We start from the raw sequence: 18,837 nt of genomic DNA, 5'->3' as shown, positions 1-18,837 counted from the left end.
AACTGACCCATCCTATGATTCAATGTATCCTTACTCTAGAAGATCAGGTCTCTACGAGTACAGCTCATGAGCTGGGTTACCACAAAGGAACATTAGAAGAGGTGCTGCTTCCATAGGTCTCTCTGTTTTGTTTGGCTAATAAACCTACAAGGATTGGGCGGTAATGATGGCCATCACAATCAACAATGCATGTGCTAATGTAGACACATGCCCACTTCCCTGATTATAACCAATAGCCTTTTACGTAACCACATCATAAGACCTGGGAAAGAAAGAGGATGTTATAAATTCTCGGGCTGTGCTCCAGGTCTGCAGATTCAGACACTCTGGGGGTGCAGGGCCCCTAGGCGATAAACCACTATACCAGGCCACTTACCAACTCCTCCTCACCAGCCTGACATCATCATTTCCCACTTTGTATTGAGACAGATCTCTTGAATCTAAAAGCCATTGTTGCTATCGGATAGGTGAGGGGAATTCCATAGCAAAGTTCCCCAGGAAGATAACAGAAATAATACTTTCTTAGCTTTGCTTATAAAGACTCAGGAACAAACTGCCTGTAGGAACTACTTTCCTGTCTGTAGTCTGCAAGAATATCTGCAGACTATAGACAGAAAAAAGAAAAAGAAAAAAAAAGCCTCAAAAAAATCACCCACAGAAAATCATTGGGGAAACATTCAGGCAGAATAAAGAGGTCATGGGCAGGTCACTCAATAGCCAAGGCTCCCACAAGTTATGAGAATTTCTGACGAGAATCTTAAAAGCGCATGATGAATTTTTTCTGCCAGTTTTTGTAGGATACAGACTTGCCTCAGATGCCATTCCTGGAACCCAACTGTTAAACAAACCAGTTGGATGGAGGCAGAATGCCAAAAGGAACACTTCCCTCTGCCAAAGATGGAGTTTCCTATTACTCAATGCCTGGAGGGCCTAGGGATTCATATCAGCCTCAATTAGGTGGGAGCACCCCTTATCATAGCTGCCTATGACATGAAAGAAACACATTCCCTGGGGAGTGGTAGGGGTGAAGAACAGAAGCTTTCTAGTCAGATCACTGTCAAGATGCACTGTCTCTGGGTGTGGGGAGATGAGCCCACCACAGCTGGGTAATTAGTTGACTTAGATTAATGAGAATAAATGAGAGTTAACAGAATCTACAGACTGCAGGATCCATCCATATTAATAGAAGAAACTTAAAGCTTTACTTGTTTATATCTTAATTCATTGCCCCTTAACAGTCTCTAAAACCCTGTCACTCAGGACATATTCAATCTATGAGCAGCTTCAGCATTAGAAATATTAAACCTCAGGTCTTGCCCCACCCCACTGAGTCAGAATCCGGGTTGTAACAAAATCTGAGTAATTTGGGGTTTTTTTTGATCAGCCTATCTGTGTGTTCCTTTGAATTCAACAGCATAAACATTTCAAATAATCGGTTACAGAGCTATGGAACCCTTGAAGAAATTATGTTTATTTTGTCTAAAATGGGAGCTGAGAGGTTTTCTTGAAAAGCTATCATTAAGAAGACTAAAGGCCCAGTGCATGAAATTCATGCATGGGCCAGGGGTTGGGCTAAACTGGCAGTCGGACATCCCTCTCACAATCATGGACCTCTGGCTCCTAATCACTCACCTGCCTGCCTGCCTGGTCGCCCCTAACTGCCCCCCCCCCTGCAGGCCTGATTGCCCCTCACTGCCCCCCCCCCCCGCCGGCCTGGTTGCCCACAACTGCACCTCCCCCCCGGCCTGGTCGCCCCTAACTGCCCCCCCACTGGGCTGGTTGCCTCTTACTGCCCCCCCTGCCAGCCTGGTCACCTCCAACTTCCCCCCCTGCTGGCCTGGTCGCCCCCAACTGCCCCCCCAAGCCGGTCTGGTCGCCCCTCACAGCACGCCCCCCCCCACTGGCCTGGTCACCCACGAAGCCTGCTGTTCAGTCATTTGGTCACCTCTCACTAACCCCCCTGCCAGCCTGGTTGCCCCATGCAGCCTGCTGTTCAGTCGTTTGGTCACCTCTCACTAACCCCCCTGCCGACTTGGTCACCCCACGCAGCCTGCTGGTCAGTCATTTGGTCATCCCTCACTAAACCCCTTGCTGGCCTGGTTGTAGGCAGCCATCTTGTGAGGGTGTGAGGGTTAATTTGCATATTACTTCTTTATTATATAGGATAGCAACCATTAGGGATATAAATGTTTACAAAGGTTAACGTTTTTTTTTTTAAAACCTTAATTCTTTTAAAAATATATATATTTTATTGATTTTTTACAGGGAGGAAGGGAGAGGGATAGAGAGTCAGAAACATCAATGAGAGAGAAACATTGATCAGCTGCCTCCTGCACACTCCCTACTGGGTATGTGCCCGCAACCAAGGTACATGCCCTTGACCAGAATCGAACCTGGGACCCTTGAGTCCTCAGGCCGACGCTCTATCCACTGAGCCAAACCAGTTAGGGCAAGGTTAACATTTAAGAACAAGAAAAAAATAGCTTTAAATATTAAAATGGCATGAATCAAAACATGCTGCATAAAACGTTTGGAGATTGCAATTCTGAAAATTGCTTTTTTACAGGAACCCTTCCATGACTACCCCTCCATAACCCAAATTCATTTACTTGACTCTGAGTCCTATTCATCTTACTCAACTGCACTTGGTTCCTGCCATTAAAATGTAAACTCCTAAGGACAAGAAAATTGGTTACAGTTGAGTCCCCAGCATACTGCTTGACACAAAATAGATTCCTGGTCAATTTTTACAGATTAGACAAAAATGATATTAGATAGCAATCAAACATTCAGGAACGTTCAGACAGTATGTATTTATGGTAGTGGTGATCATGAAGACATGTTTGGGGGAATACTGAAAGAGTGTATGGTTTAAAGGAGACGAGCATCCTAAGCATCACAATCAATGGCATAGAAGTGAGAATATTTGAATTTAGAAAACAAAAAGGACACTTAGGCTGCAACAGGAGACTCCTATAGGTAATTAATGAGAAACAAGCTTGGAGAAGATAACAGGTGCCAGGCTGTCAAGGGTCATGAAAAATAGCTGAAGAGTTTAGGCCTTCATCTTGTAGGCCTTTAACAAGGAGATTCAAATTTTCCAGTAGGTCTCCCAGCTGGATGTCACTACCTATACATCTTTCTTATTAGCGCCAATAGGGAAGAGAATGACATCTCTTCTGTCAATCAAACTTTGTAAGCACAGCCCTTGCTCCACTCCCCACACCTTACTAGAGAAAAGGACATTCCAGTTTACTAGCATCGGTGAGAGATCCCCTTGAGGATCTCAAAGCTTAAGTTGAAGTTAAAGGAGCTTCCCACACACCTGGATGGTACACAGTAGAGACCCTTTATGATTTCTGAAGCTTAGGGAGGAAGATTAATCTTGTAACCCAACACCAATGAACTAAGTGGGGGTGAAATGGACGGTAGGCACAGAGACAGAATAAGTGGAAGGAGATCTAAAAGTTAGTTTCAATAGTGCAGGCAGCCTGAACCAGTGTGGCTACATCAGGAAGCAAGAGGAAGGGTTGAATGTAAGAAATCATCAGGGTTAGGGTAAAGAGATGGGAAAAAACTCCAGTATGCCTTCAAGGTTTCATGAAGACTCACCAGCAAAATAAGAGTGACATTAATTGAAACAGGAATATGTTAACAGGGATCTTATTTTAAAGAAATGATAATGACTTCAGCAGCAAATCAGGAAAGATAGCATCTAGTATCCACATTTACATGTTCATCTCTACATGATTAAACTGAAAAAACTGTTCATGAATTTACTTTCCCACATATTGCTAACAGCTTTCAAATCCATCCAAATAATTTCAGATTTCTTTTAATGAAATATGGATTCTTTACCAATGCCAGTCGTTGAGTTTGGGGCGCTTCCATTCTTTTTATTTCCTTTCCACTGTCAGGAAGATAACTTCTTAACACTGTCTGCACTGGGATTAAAGAAACAGGACAGTGTTTCCTCCACATTTTCCTTAGTTATATCATAATTTGATAATTGAAGTAAAAGGAAAGTAAGCTGCAACAACAACAGAGTCAAGACTACCTCCCCCAGGCCACCCTTTCCAAGTCAGATTTGCTTCTGAAAGGACTCTTGCTTCTACAAAATAATTTTTTTCAAGTACACTGAAATAAAAAAGAAAACAAAAGTAAAGCCAGAAGTAAATTCCCACTGATTATGGAACATTCCTTCAATTTCACATGCCAAGGATCTTTACATTTGGAGTGATAATTATTTAAACCCATTGCTTTCTAAATATTTTTTTTAAATAATTCAGAACAGTGTTTTTTAAAGTATGCCATTGCTTTTTTAAAAAATTACTTATTTTGCCCTGGCTGGGTCGCTCAGTTGGCGAGAGCAATGTCCTCATACACCAAGGTTTCAGGTTCAATCCCCAGTCAGGGCACATACCAGAAACAACCGATGAATGCATAAATAAGTGGAACACAAATTGATGTTTTTCGCTCTCTCTCTGTCTCTTCCCTCCCTCCCCTTTCTCTCTCTCTCTCTCTCTCTCTCTCAAATCAATAAAAATTTTTAAATAAATAAATTTTTAAATTACTTATTTTTATGTTATTTTTTATATAGAGACAGGACATCCTCCACTGGGAAGCACAGCAAATTTCTATTTCAAGTAAGATGTCACATCAAGGATGATTTCTCTTTTAGAAGGAACTGTCTTTTTAAAAATGCTTACTGAATCCATTTCCCTAGGAGTTTTCAGGAACATAAAACCAACCAAACATCCTTGTGAACCTCCATTCAGTGAACATTCCAGCAAGTGAGAGGATAAGGATGGCAAAGAAAAGGAGAAGCAGTGTGAATTGAAGAATGCTTTAAAAGCGCTGAATCCTGTCCTCTGTCTAGTTGCTTTTTCCTCTTTTGACTCTGATTTTTATCTGAGCCCCTTAAACAAAGAATGTAGATGTAATTCCTCCCAAACTTGAAAGAAGTTCATTCCAATACCCTCACCTTCAAGAGCTTCTTTCTCACTTCCAAGTCATAACACATAAATATGAACTTCTATGATCTTTCTCTTCCTCTTCTTTCTACTGCTGGCCCAAACTGAACAGAACCAGCTCGTGCTCAGGATGTTGTTATAATTCTTTTTCAAATGCTGTCTCATTATGACTTGGTGATTATGTGTTTCCTTTGGCTGCTTTCATATTTATCACAGATTGAGTAGAAAAAACTAACAACTTCAAGAATGAACATTACATGAAAATAATTAGCAAAAAAAAAATTTAATGTTATATATTATTATATGCCAACTATATAAAATTGTTTCACAATTTTCACCAGAAAAAATGTTTACACGTATTTAAATGTTTTTATTGAAGGGAGAGGGAGAGATAGAAACATCAATGATGAGAGAGAATCATATATCGGCTGCCTCCTGCATGCCCTCCACTGGGCATGTGCCCTGCCGAGGAATCAAACTGTCACCTCCTAGTTCTTAGGTTGATGCTCAACCACTGAGCCACGTCGGACGGCCAAATGATTTTCTTGAGAACTACCACAATAATGAGTAAGTTATCTCTCTATTTCTTTCTTTTTTTTTTTCTGATTGACTGATTTATTTATTTTATAAGTTTTACTTTTTTAAAAAATTTCTTTGATTAAGGTATCACATATTTGTCCTCATCCCCCTATTCCCATCCTAAACCCCTCCCCACGTATGCCCTCACCCCCCTGTTGTCCATGAACACTGGCTGGGCTCATATGCATGCATACAAGTCCTTTGGTTGATCTCTCCCCCTTTCCCCGACCCTCCCCTACCTTCCCTCTGAGGTTTGACAGTCTTATCGATGCTTCCCTGTCTCCGGGTCTGTTTTTGTTCATCAGTTCACTATTTCCTCTCTATTTCTTTTAGGAAACAGGGCACAACTTGTGAAATAGTCATACAGTGCCATTTTTGCCATATAATAAAGCAAAATTCATATATTCATGTCATGATTTTAGGCTTTCTGAACACAGGAGCTTGCACAATTATTTTAAGTATGTGCAAAGCAACAGTGACAGATTGTAAAAGCAAAGAGATAACAGAGTTTGAAGCAAACTTATCTGATCTGAATAAATATCAGGTTCGACAAGTGTGACCGATATGTGAAGAGAGGTAAACTGATCGTCTAATAGGTCTTATCCATTACTAACTGCTTTAACTAAAAAGAAACCCTGTTGCTTCAATAATATGTAAGGCTGTGGATGGCTGTTTCTCTTATTACAATAGCAGAAATCCTTCCCCCCAAAGAAACATTAGTTTTTTTATATACATTAATTTTTAATCTTCTTTTGAGATAATGCCTAAGAGTAAAGACAAACTTTATTTTAATTTTTTATTTTATTTATTTATTTATTTTTTAAATATATATTTTATTGATTTTTTACAGAGAGGAAGAGAGAGGGATGGAGAGTTAGAAACATCGATGAGAGAGAAACATCGATCAGCTGCCTCCTGCACACCCCCCACCGGGGATGTGCCCGCAACCAAGGTACATGCCCTTGACCGGAATCGAACCCGGGACCCTTGAGTCCGCAGGCCGACGCTCTATCCACTGAGCCAAACCAGTTTTGGCTATTTTAATTTTTTAAATTAATGAATTTATTATCTTAATTTCAGGTTAAAAATCTGTAACTTAACATATGTATGAGTATATTAACTATTTTGAGTTAAATGCTTTAATAACCACAGACTACAAATAAATAAAGTCACTAAAATAAGGGACAGCACATCAGGAGTTTGTTACTAAAACAAACAAAAACTAAAAAAGAAACTTGCAGTATAAAATGTATACAATTAGGCCCTGGCCAGGTAGTTCAGTTAGTTAGAGCATTGTTGCCATATGCCAAGATTGAGGGTTTGATCTCCAGTCTGGGCACATACAAGAATTAACCAGTGAATGCAAACAAGTGGAACAACAAATTGATGTTTCTCTCTCTCTCTTTCTCTTCCTTCCTCTCTCTCTAAAATCAATAAATAAAAACATTTAAATGCACACAATTAGTTTTTTTATTTTTGGTTCATGACTTTTAGAGGTGTTAACAACTATCAAGCCAGGGTTCAATGGCTTCAGGAAAAAAAAAAAAGGAGAAAGAAAAGAAATACACAGAAAAATGTCCAGCTTCCCTGAAATATAAACTGGAGGATTGTTTAAAAACTGGCTTTCGGTGACTCTGTTAGGAAGAAATACCAGGTTTCAATGATGGATTTTGAAAAACAGGCCTGATTCCAGTATTCACAGGCAATCAGCCTGAGGGTCCATCCCTCCCACTGATGTGCCAACAACAATCAAGGCTCAACTACTACAGGAGGGCACACAAAACCCACAGGGGACACACCTGGACTACCTGGCTTGGGTGACCATGGATACTGTGCTACTGGGCCCCAAAGGACACCTACTACATTTAAGGCCCCTTGCCATGACTGGAAGTCATAGCAGATCTACCTGATGCATAGAAACAAACACAGAGAGGCAGCCAAAATGAGAAGAAGAAAAAATAATAAGTACTAAATGAAAGAACAGAACAAAAGTCCAGAAAAAGAACTGAACAAAATGGAGACCAGCAATCTACCAGATGCAGAAATCAAAACAGTGGATATAAGAATGCTCAATGAACTTACGGGAAGAGTAAATGAACTCTGCAAGAACTTTAACAAAGACATCAGAAACATAAAAATGGAGATAAAAAAACATAAAAAAGAACCAGTCTGAAATGAAGAATACAATAACTGAAATAAAGAATTCTTTATAGCCCAGCTATTCTTTACAGTCAACCTATGAACCAGGAGGTCACTGTTCAATTCCCGGTCAAGGGCATATACCCTGATTGCAAGTTCCCCAGCCCTGGTAGGGGCATGTGTGGGAGGCAACCAATCAATGTGTCTCTCTCACACCCATGTTTCTCTCTCTCTCTCTCCCTCTCTCTCTCTCTCTCTCTCTTCCCCCCCCCCCTTCCCCTCTCTCTAGAAATCAATGGAAAAATATCCTCCAGTGAGGATTAAAAAAAAAAACATTACAGGGTATCAACAGTAAATTAGATGAAGCAGAGGATCAAATTAACAATTTGGAAGACAAAGTAGCAGAAACACACACACACCCACACACACACAATGAGAACAGTTAAGGGGTTTCTGGGACAACATCAAGTGTATAATATTTGCATCATAGAGGTACCAGAAGGAGAAGAGAGAGAGCAAGGAATTGAAAAGTGACAGCAAACTTCCCTAACTTAGCGAAGGAAATAAACATACAAGTCCAGGAGACGCAGAGTCCCAAACAAGTTAACTCAAAGAGGCCCACAGCAAGACACATCATAATTAAAAAGCCAAAGGTTAAAGACAAAAAGATAATCTAAAAGCAGCAAGAGAAAAGTAGTTACCTACATGGGAGCTCCCATAAAATTGTCAGCTGATTACTCAGCAGAAACTTCGCAGACCAGAAGGGACTGGCAGGAAATTTTTAAAGTAAGGAAAAACAAGAACGTACAAGCAAGATTACTCTACCCAGCAAAGCTATCAGTTAGAATCTAAAATCAGATAAAGAGTTTCCCAGATAACAAAAAGCTAAAGGAATTCATCACCACCAAACCAGTATTAAAAGAAATGTTAAAGGGACTTCTTTAAGAAGAAGAAAATAAATTTTAAAGATCAAAAAGATGAATAATAAAATGGCAATACATACCAATCAATTATTACTTTAAATGTAAATGAATTAAGGACAGAGGTGGCTGAATGGATAAGAAAACAACACCTATACATATGCTGCCCACATATACAAGACCCACTTCAGATCAAAAGACACACATAGTCTGAAAGTAAAGGGATGGAAAAAGATATTCCATGTAAATGTAAATGAACTCTGCAAGAACTCTGAAAGAAAGCTGAGGTAGCAATTCTGATATCAGACAAAGTAGACTTTAAAACAAAAATTATAACAAAAGACTAAGATGGACCTAGAAGTCTACTTCTGAGTATTTACTCAAAGAAACCCAAAAGACTAATTCAAAAAGACATATCCCTATGTTCATTGCAGCATTATTTATAATAGCCAAGATATATAAGCAACCTAAATGTCCATTGATAAACAAATGGATAAAGAAGAAGTGGTACATACATACCATGGAATATTATTCAGCCATAAGAAAGAATGAAATCTTATCATTTGGGACAACATGGATGGACCTAGTGCTTTCTCTTATTTCACTTAGCTATGCTAAGTGAAATAAGAGAAAGACAAATACCATATGATTTCACTTATATATAGAATCGAAAAAACAAAACAAATGAACAAACAAAACAAAAATAAACTCATAGATACAGAGAACATTTTGATGGTTGTCAGATGGGAAGCAGTTTGGGGGCAGGGTGAAAAAGGGGAAGGGATTAAGATGTGCAAATTGCCAGTTATAAAAACAATCATGGGGATGCAAAGTACAGTTTAGGGAATATAGTAAATAATCCTATATAATAAAGAGGTAATATGCAAAATAACCCTCACTCCCTCACAATATGGCTGCCTACAACCAGGCCAGCAAGAGAGTTAGTGAGGGGCGACCAAACAACTGAACAAGCAAGCTGTGTGGGGTGAGCAGGCCGGCAGGGAGGTTAGTGAGGGACGACCAAACGACTGAACAAGCAGGCTGCGTGGGGCTACCAGGCTGGCAGGAAGGTTAGTGAGGGATGACTAAATGACTGAACAGCAGGCTGGGTGGGGCAACCAGGCCAGAGAGGGGGCCATGAGAGGTGACCAGGCTGGTGGGGGGGGGGCAGTTAGGAGCAACCAGGCCGGCAGGGAGGGGGCAGTTAGGGGCAAATAGGCTGGCAGGGGAGCAGTTAGGCATCAATCAGGCTGGCAGGGGAGTGGTTAGGGGGTGATCAGGCTGGCAGGCAGAAGCGGTTAGGGGCAATCAGGAGGGCAGGCAGGCGAGCAGTTGGGAGCCAGCAGTCCTGGATTGTGAGAGGGATGTCCGACTGCCCGTTTAGGCCCGATCGGCCTAAACGGGCAGTCGGACAACCCTCAAGGAGTCCCAGATTGGAGAGGGTGCAGGCTGGGCTGAGGGACACCCCTTCACACTCTCCCCCCCCCCCCCCCCGTGCATGAATTTCGTGCACCGGGCCTCTAGTTTATTATATTCCCTACTGACTAAAAACACAATCAGGATCAGAACCCTGAGGCTGCTTTTAAAATAAAATCATGGCAGGACAACTCTGAAAACAAGTTACAGAACAAATGGAATTCAAAATTCCTTAAAGGAGAAGAGAATATACTGAGATATTTGCACCCCTTTTTTGCAAGTAATTTTAGAGTTATTAAATTTTAACTACAAAAAAAAAAGCAGTTCTAAAAGGAGATTCTACCATTGGCCATTAATTGGAGACTAATTAAATAAATTGGGTCACATCAATATAATGAATTATGAAACAGCAATTTAAAAACTAAGGTAGATCTATGCATGAAGATATACACTGAGTGGCCAGATTATTATGATCTCTGAACACATAATAATCTGGCTACTCAGTGTACTTCTCTTGAGTACCTCAATTATTTTATATCAAAGATACTATAAATCGTGCACCTGATCAGTTCTCCCCTTTGCACTGGCTGATAGAAAGTTCAGGGCAAATAGGTGGTTGATCTTCAGCAAAAGTCTAGAATACTTTTGGTACCCATTTGAGATACAAATAGAGTGAGTGGCCAGGTTATTATGCATTCAGAGATCATAATAATCTGGCCACTCAGTGTAGACTGTACTCTAAAAAATATTGCTAGGTTAAAAAGACTGCTAGGTTAAAGACACAGAGCAGTGTGCATTCGTTTATATAAAAAGCAAAACAAAAGAATACCTACACATACACATATATATATATATACTAGATATACACCCATACAGATAGCTCTGTAAAGATTCAGAAGGAACCTATAACAATGATTGCCTCTGAGACTAAAGTATGAGGTAAGAAAGGAACTTCATAATTTACCCTATGGTTGTTTTTTTAGAAGTATTTTTATTATGGATATTATTACTTTTTTAAAGACAACACATACTCTCTCTCTCTCTCTCTCTCTCTCTCTCTCTCTCTCTCTCACACACACACACACACACACACACACACACACACACACACTCCACAAAACCAGAAACTTTTAAAAGTTTTACAAAAGATGGTTCAGATCACCAACTCTTCAGCAATAGCTTACTCCTTCCCAGGGTGATGAGAATTTTTACAAAATAAGAAAGGAAGGAACAGGAATGGAAGAAAAGAAAGGAAGAGAGAGAGCTCCAAACCTGGAGCTCTGCTCATTTTCAAGATTGCCTTTATTTTATCCCTTTAACTACTATTTAGGTCAGAGAGGTATGTAGACCATTATGCCTTTCCCTCATGGCCTGTAGGTGCACATTTGGGGAAACCATTAACATGAGTCTCTAGATAATAGGTAGATGGAATGACCTTCTGACCAGTCAGTTGATGATTTTAAAAAGAGAAAAAAAGGTTGCAGAGAGATTATTCAACAGTCTGCAGGAGCCACAGAGTAACCACACAACTTGCTAACTAACCACAGTGAACAGCACCATATTATTAGGCACCTCCCATGGTGCTCCTGAATGCTGTGATAACGCCTGAACTGTAAGTGAGGATGATCATGCCCTCCAGGGTTCTTGGTCCAGTTTTTATGACTCAGAAAGAGCCCAAGGCTGATAACATTCCAACAGATACTCTTGTCTCTCTAGCTTAGCTGAGAGGCATCTGGCTCAAGCCTTAGCTGTTCTTAGCTAAAAAGGAATAAACTGTTACAAAAATGTCTCCGGACACAGCAATTTTGCTTCCTTAGAAATTGAAGAGGTTTGAGGAATAGTCCCTTAAAATGCACTTCAAGAAATGTGGACAGTTCTATTTTTAATTTTTTGAGGAAACTCCATACTGTTTCCCATAGTTTACCAATTTGCATTCCCACCAACAGTGCATGAGGGTTCCCTTTTCTCTACATCCTCACCAACACCTGTCATTTGTGGATTTATTTGATGATAGCCATTCTGACATGTGTGAAGTGAAATCTCGTTGTGATTTTAATTTGCATTTCTTCCTTATGACCCAGAGATTCCACTTCTGGGTATCTAGCCAAAGAAAACAAAAACACTAATTTGAAAGAATATATGCACCACTATGTTCATTGTAGAGTTATTTACAATAGCCAAGATATGGAAGAAACCCAAGTATCCATAAATAGACAAGTGGATTAAAAAGCTGAGGTACATAGAATGGACTGGTTGTTGCCAGAGGGGAGGGGGTTGGTGAACTCGATGAAAGTGATGAAGGGATTAAGAAGAACAAATTGGTAGTTACAAAATAATCATGAGGATGTAAATACTGCATAGGGAATATAGTAAATAATATTGCAATAACTATGCATGGTGCCAGGTGCATACTAGAAATATTTAGAGGAACACTTTGTAAGTACATGATTGTCTAACCACTATGCTGTACACCTGAAACCAGTACAAAATACTTTTAAAAAAGAAATGTAGAGAGAAATCTTTTGTTAATACAAATAGCAAAGCATTTGACTGAGCTGAGAATTGCCTCCAAAAATATATACCAGGTTTCCAGTCCAGTTTTGTCATTGTAGCAAAGATGGTATTCATTTTGTTGAAAAATTTTTTACAAAATTAAATGAAGTTAGGGTTGACCCAATATCACTTCTTCCCTTCACCTCCTCATTATGTAATACATAACTCAGTAGTACCACATCAAATAAAGGCCGCTAGGAATAATGACGCTGGGACGACTACATGAGGGTGCTTCATATTTAGACATACACACACACACACACACACACACACACACACACACATCTATTTACACAAATGTACTGTATTTTCCGGCGTATAAGACGACTGGGCCGAAACCGGTTTGGCTCAGTGGATAGAGCGTCAGCCTGCGGACTCAAGGGTCCCAGGTTCGATTACGGTCAAGAGCATGTACCTTGGTTGCGGGCACATCCCCAGTAGGGGGTGTGCAAGAGGCAGCTGATCGATGTTTCTCTCTCTCATCAATGTTTCGAACTCTCTATCCCTCTCCCTTCCTCTCTGTAAAAAATCAATAAAATATATTTTTTTAAAAATAGACGACTGGGCGTATAAGATTTTCCTGGGTTAAAAAGTCGTCTTATACGCCAGAAAATACGGTAATAGTAAATAGGCTTTTCACCCAAGTCTCTCTCATGAATAGAGTGTCAGGTACCGTATTTTCCAGCGTATAAGACGACTTTTTAACCCAGGAAAATCTTACACGCCCAGTCGTCTTATACGCCGGAAAAATACGGTATTTATACATACATACATGTATTTTCACATAAATCATATTATTTAAAATATATAATACTGTAACCGTTTATTGCCATAAATATTTATTGAGTGCTTATTATGTATCGTATTATTTTAGGACTGGGTAAAGATAATCTAAAGGAATTAGTTACAGATAATGTTCAAACTGTAAATTCCATGGTCACTTCTCTTTTTTTTCATGCTGAGTAAAACTTTTCTTAACAGATAAAGCAGAAAGAACTGAAATAACTACAGTAATTAGTATAAAGGCAGGGACAATTTTCTAAAAAGAGAACAACTAAAAGTTAGAGTATGCTAAATGTTAAAGGCAATGCATAGACACTAAGGGCTACCGAGCCAGAAAAATACCCCATGCAGGCTGGGGCAGTCAGAGAGACCTGAGTGTGGGCACTTGAGAGAACAGACCCCAGTGAACAAAAGGAGGAGCAAAGGCATCCTAAGTGGGAGAAACAGTGTGAGCAAAGGCTTGTAAGTGATGTGGAGGGTGATTTGGGTGGGGGCATTTTTTATGTGATAAGAAGTTAGAGAGTCCACCATGTTAGAGAGGTTCCTATTGCTAACATAGCTGGCAAGCAGCCACTGCAGAAAAGACGATCATTATCCATAATGGGACCTTGGGATCCAAACCCAAGGCCTCCCCTTGGCTTTACTTGGTTCTTACTCTTACACAAGAGTAAGAAACCCAATGGGGGAGCAGGGCCACGGGACTGAGACTGGTTGGTGAGTAAGTAAAAACAAACAGCTCACCCTGTGACTACCTTCTTTAACAGGGTGTCTCTGTGTCAGTTGTATATGCCAGCTTGCTTCTGCTAATGTCTTTTCATCTTATTCCTAACAGCCACTGAAAAGGTGGTGAAACTTTTGGAGAACATGACCATTCCCTCTGTCATGCTATACTTTTGATTGTGACTCAGTGTAGAGAGCACCTGGGAAGGCACACGGGCATTCTTCCTTAATGATTGTCAGCTGAACCCAAGGCGACAGGCAAAGCCGCGTCTTGGTAACACATCTTACCAAAAAGGCAGATGTGTTCTCAGCATTGACTCTTATCTTTGCCCAGGTGTAGGGAAGTGGGTTTTGATATGTAAATCCAATCTAGCACTAGGAATGCTCGGGGCTACTCAAGAACCAGCTCATTTCTCTTTCCGTGCTGGACACGGAAAAGAGAGACCCCGCCATAACTCTGTACAAAACCACTATGGAATAAGGCCTAAAACTGTGTTCTGCCTTGACATCTGGGGAAAACCGGGAGGGCCCTGAATGGCCTAACTATAAGTTGCTCTTCCCACTCTGTTGCCCCTAGTAAGGTCCCCTAGCCAAACAACCTTCTTTATCACAGAGACAGTTCTGGCTTAGCCCTGAGTAGAGGATTATAATTCCTTGCCAACAGGTAGAATTATTCAAACTAGCTAATCTCATCCTCCCATGGGAACCACGGGGGCTCTCTTCCCTCCTAAAACTACACAGCTTGCCTCCCACAGTCCCTGGTGGTTCACGCTGTTTCCAAGTGCATGGCATGCTATGTCTTTGTCCCCTGAGCTGTGAGTACACGGTGGGGCAAAAGTAGGTTTACAGTTGTGAGTACATGAAACACAGAGTTTATTCTTGTATTATTATTTAATTAACTAGAGGCCCGGTGCATGAAAATTCATGCACTGGATGGGAGTCTCTCAGCCTGGCCTTTCCCCCTCTCACAGTCTGGGAGCCCTCAGGGGCGGGAGGCGACCTGGTGATCAGGGGAAGGCAACGCCTCCATCACACCTCTGCTGCTAACACTGCTGGCAGCACAAGCCTCAGCTGGCCCTGGTTACCTGAGCCTCGGGCGGCTCTGGGCGGCTGGGCAGCTGCCATCTGAGGCTTGCCTGTGCCTCGGGCCCACCCTGGGCAGCTGGGGGGCTGAAGGTGGGTCCAGCCACACCATGCGCCTGCCGCCCCCCGTCCCCGGAGGGGCTGAAAGGACTGGGGGACTCCGGAGGGGCTGAGGGAACTGAGCACCACCATCTTGTGACTATGGGCGCCATCTTTGTGATGGCGTGATGGTCAATTTGCATATTCCCTCTTTATTATATAGGATTACTGTATTATTTTCCATACAAAGAACTGTAGACCTACTTTTTTTTTTAATCCTCACCTGAGGATATGCTTTACTGATTTTAGATAGAAGAGAAGAGAGAAACATCAATGTATGAGAGAAACATCATCAACTGCATACCCCACATGCACCCTGACCAGGGATTGAACCCACAACCCAGGCATGAGCCCTGACTGGGAATCAAACTGGTAACCCTTTGGTGTACAGGATGATGCTCCAACCACTTAAGCCATACCAACCAGGGCCCTAATTACATTTTGCATACACATCCCAACACTCTGCCATGAAAAACTCAAGCAGTTTTCAAGTTAAAGGTATTATTAATATTATGTGCTACAGAAATATGACATATTCCAAGTTACATTAAATACAGACCCCACTATAATACAATCGTGGGGAATTACAAGGGAACCAGTGGATAAACCCCTTAGACATCTGCTTTCAGTCCCAGATCTTATTTTATCCCAGCCTACTTGAGTGTTCCCATTTTCTAACAGGAACCACATCCTGTAATTGGGATTTCCCACTGCTATGGAGTAAGAACAGTAGGCTTCTTGGGAGCCCCTACGAAGCCAGGGAGGGGGAGGTTAAATTGTTACTCATGAATGAATCAGTCCACTTCTCCTTATTTAGAACTATACATGAAGAATTATTATTTATCATGTCTCTTTCTCAGGAACTAGCCACAAAAGAACTGATTTGAAGGTCTACTCTAGACCAACAATGGATCATCAATAACCCCCCAAATCCATATGGAACCTATTTCTTTCTCAGAGCACCCTGGGAGCAAAGGTCCATATTTTTCAAGACTGAGAGGTTGCAGAGAGCATCAGGAAAGGGCATGAGTTTCTTTCCCCACTCTTAATCCCACGCATCAGTTTTTTTCCACGAGTTACAGTGCTGAGTAGCTAGCTCTGTGATTATTTTTAGCCTACTTGATTGGGAAACCAAGAAAAACCATAACATTGCTATCAAACTTGGTTAACATCTTCGACAGCTAGAGTCAAGGAAAATGTAAGGGAAGCGAAAATAAACATGCATTCAGGAAGTGAGATAAACAGATTCACTTGGAACAGGGTCACAAAGATTTCAAGTTTCATTCATTTCTAGAGAAAATGCCGTAAAGGGGAGAAGAAAAAACACTGGTTTCAGCCTAAGACAAACTTGCATTTAAATCTAGGCTCCACCACTCACTTGGTTGTATGTAACTGTCTGGCTCTTTAATTTTATACTTCCCTAAATCATACAATTGAGATGTACCTCAGCCTATGAGGCTAAATGAGATAATGTGAACATGCCTGGTACACACAATAGACAGGAAACAAAGACAAATTTTTTAAAAACAAGACATGTGAAGAGGGAGAACACATGTGAAGAGGGAGAACATCATGGTCCATTGAACAAAATAGCAAGAGGAAATCTTTGTTCTTGCTCACCCCTGGTAACACCAGAAGTTAATGTGATGCCTGAGCACTCTACTTCTTGTATGAATGAATTAATGAAATGGACTGTCTCCTAATATCTCACAAAAAATAGTATCCTATGAGTAAGCAAAGCCAGCCAGCCTGCTGCCTCTTTTTCTAAGGCCTGTGAGCTAAGAATGGTTTTTACATTTTTAAATGGTGAAAAAAATCAAGAGTAATTTGTGGCATGTGAAAATTACATCAAACTGAAATTTCAGTGTCCACAAGTAAAGTTTTATTAGAACACAGACATGCACATTGGTTTCGTACTGTTTGTGGCTGCTTTTGCATTAAGAGTCTAGACCTGTATGCAAAAATGACTTCAGAGAGAAACTTCTGCATTACCAGTCATGTGAAACAGCTCATCACAGCCTACGCGGCTGAGTAAAGAACGCCTGCAATGAGTTCATATGAGCCATGGTTTTGCAGCAGGTCGCTCCTGGGCTTGTTTCCCATGTTTAATTTCACTGCTTCTTTCGGGTAGCTTACTACTTTTACAATAATATCCCAAAGCTCAGAATAATCACAGTTTCACACATGTCACGATACTGACTCCTACTTACAAAGAATTTCAGTCACCAACATACATGACTAATTTAGGGGTATCCCACTAGAACTGAAGGTGCTTTTTAAGCAACTTTCTAACAGCTTTGTCCCTCTTTGGTAAATAATGATCATAATGATGACAACTTTAATGAGCAACAAAGCTGAAAAGGCCTATGAGTGACATAAGAGGCATGTGTCACTTATGCAATGAAGTTGCTGATTCCTTTGGTAACATGAACTTCATTTTGCAATGTAAAGCAAAGTACCTGCATTTCTTTTCTAAATACAGGTTTTTGTACTGGATTCAAGTGCAAAGAGTCTAGTTGGTGCACTTCAAAACACTGATCTTCTGCCACTAACTGAAGGCCCACGCACAAATAAGAGGAGCAGACAGGAGGGAAGTAGGGAGAAATTAAGATACCAGAAAACAGTAAGAAAAGCAGGAAACAGGAGAGAAATAGGAACAGACAGAAAGGCAAAGCACCATCAGTTCCTCCATCTGTGATGTGGGCAAGTGTTACCAGAGCCTTTACTGAGCTCCTGGTGGGGTAGGCTCTGTGTTAGGCCCTGAGGTGACACACAAGAAGGAAGACTGTTCCTGCCCAGGGGGAAACCGTGCTGACAGCTCGGCCTTTCTCAAGTGCCTCCTAGATACTAATGGCCTAGGGACGGAGATTAACTACCCCTAAACTTTCCACTTATTCTAAAACTTTCCATGCCAACACACAAAGCAAACAAACAAAACCCCAAAACCTTTTCTCTCAACTGGAATAGAGGAGGTTAATGAGGAAAAGGGGGCAGCGTTTTTCTTTTTGCTTCCTGCACATTTAACCTTTAAAAAAAAAAACTTCTACGTAACTTTTATAATTAAAAAAATTAATACATAAAGAATTGAAAATCCCCATTCACCCTTCTTCAAGTTTACTAATCTCAATTATTGCAAGCATTTCTCACAAATTGTTGTTGTTGGTTTTTAATATATAGAAAGAAAAGGTCAAAGGCAAGGGAAAGGTGGGGGGACACTGCCAACCCCATCTGAACTTGCCCCCAAATGCAAAAAATGAAATAAAAAATCACACCATGTTGATATGTGAATTATAGCAATGGTTTTCAATATGCTTCCTGTAGACAGCCTAAAAATAAACACTCATCTAACCCGCTAGAGCACGGGTGGGGAAAGTCCGGCCCGCGGGTCTTATAAGGCCTGTGAAATCATTTGGTCTGGCCCTGCCAAGGCATTAGGGGTGAGTTAATTAAACGTTTGACCAAATAGAGCAGGCTAATTTTTTAAATATTTTTTTTTCTGTTTATTTAATAATGTTTTATAGTGTCGTTTTTTGTGAAGAAGTCTTTTGTTGTTGTTGTTAATCCTCACCCAA

General features: G+C 40.8%; 1 protein-coding gene across 1 annotated transcript in view; it reads right to left on the bottom strand.

Moving 5' to 3' along the window:
• FGD6 (FYVE, RhoGEF and PH domain containing 6) overlaps window positions 1-18,837 on the bottom strand; it is a 125,517-nt gene that overhangs the window by 76,906 nt on the left and 29,774 nt on the right. The gene's annotated exons all lie outside the window — the stretch shown is intronic.

Source organism: Cnephaeus nilssonii, assembly GCF_951640355.1.
Source record: "Cnephaeus nilssonii genome assembly, chromosome: 6".
Lineage (NCBI taxonomy): Eukaryota > Metazoa > Chordata > Mammalia > Chiroptera > Vespertilionidae > Cnephaeus > Cnephaeus nilssonii.
Note: the sequence above shows the minus strand (reverse complement) of the source record. Positions and strands in the feature narration are given on the sequence as shown.